Genomic DNA, 1,464 nt, shown 5'->3' with positions numbered 1-1,464 from the left:
TTTATCTCTCTATGATCCCTTTTAACTAAGAATAGTTTTGTTCCAATAAGAAAATCTATGCTGTCAGGGTAAGATATTCTGGTTGGTCTGTTGCTACATGGAAGAAGAGTAAAGGGTCAGGTAGACATTTTTGCCAATAAGACCTCATTTAGGAATTTTTAAGCTGCAGAAGTTTAGAAGTGCTCTTAAGCAAGGCTTACTTTGAATCCATTAGCTCCACAAAGCTAACTCAGTTTATAAACAAATACTTGAAAAGCAATCACTTTTGGACCTAGCTATAAAGGCTTCAAAGTATGATCAAATTTAAGATGAAAAATACTTAAAATAGTCATTGACAAAAAATTGCAAATGTGAGCAATCGACCAAACAATATAATTTTTTTCCAATATACACAGAATTTTAGAGAAGTAAGATCAATAGCATTTTTAGGAACAATAAGGTTTCCTAGTTACAAACAGTCAACCAAGGATATATGCCTGTATAAAGAATGCATCATTAACTACTTAAATTTACAGGATACTACACGCTTCAGCAGCACATTTACCCAAATTACAATATAGAAATTATCATGGCACTTGCACAAGGATGATATGAAAATTTGTGAAGTATTCCATATTTTTCATCCTTCAGATGCAAGATATGAAAAACAGTTATTAAAAATTGATTACAAAAATACAAGTCGTTATGTCGAAAAATGAACTTTACAACTTTGGTGCGTGGGGGGGGGGGGTAGCGGTGGGGATTGAGTGGGGGGCAGGGGAAGGATAGGAATGGATGGGAAGGGTAAAAAAAGAGGAGGCTACAATGCTTGATAAGAAATGTACTCATTATCTTGCCCATGTAATTGTAACCCCACTGTACAGTATTTTCACAATAAAAATATTAAAAAATACAAATGTAACAATACATGTAATTCATTGAACTGAAAGTTATTTTGACATCAATGCATTAAATCCTCACCTTAGAAAGGCCTTTACATAGCATAATCTTTACAAAACTTTTGAAATTAGATAACATTGTCATTTTATCCCAAAGAAATAAAATACTATAAGAACCTAGGAAAAAAAGGAATCTTAAACTGTTTCTATATGGAATGTTATCTGAAATAACACATTTGTAATGAACCTATATATATAATAAAACAATGTAGAATTCAAAGTATTATATCTAGGAGAGAATTAAATAGATTATGTACATTATACAAACAAAAAACAGATTATTTTAAAATATAATTTTTTCATTCAAGCACCAGAAATATTTTTAGTTTTTGTACTACTCATTCCAACAGATAAGGTAAAATGATTTCTGATTTAAATAATCACAAACCCTGCAGAAATCATTATAGATGTATACAAACAAATCTTGAATACATTTTGACATCAAAGTCAGGCAATTCACTTGAAAAATACGATGGAATCCATGAATTTTTAAAGTAAGATATTGCAGTTGCTTTGTATTGTGAAA

The 1,464-nt window shown here is 30.5% G+C and overlaps 1 pseudogene; it reads left to right on the top strand.

Annotated features, from left to right (window-relative positions):
* Positions 1 to 523: 523 nt before the first annotated feature.
* On the top strand, positions 524 to 620 carry LOC122126574 (annotated as a pseudogene).
* Positions 621 to 1,464: the final 844 nt, after the last annotated feature.

This window comes from Dipodomys spectabilis, unplaced genomic scaffold, assembly GCF_019054845.1.
Source record: "Dipodomys spectabilis isolate Male_0828 unplaced genomic scaffold, ASM1905484v1 ptg000285l, whole genome shotgun sequence".
NCBI lineage: Eukaryota > Metazoa > Chordata > Mammalia > Rodentia > Heteromyidae > Dipodomys > Dipodomys spectabilis.
Note: the sequence above shows the minus strand (reverse complement) of the source record. Positions and strands in the feature narration are given on the sequence as shown.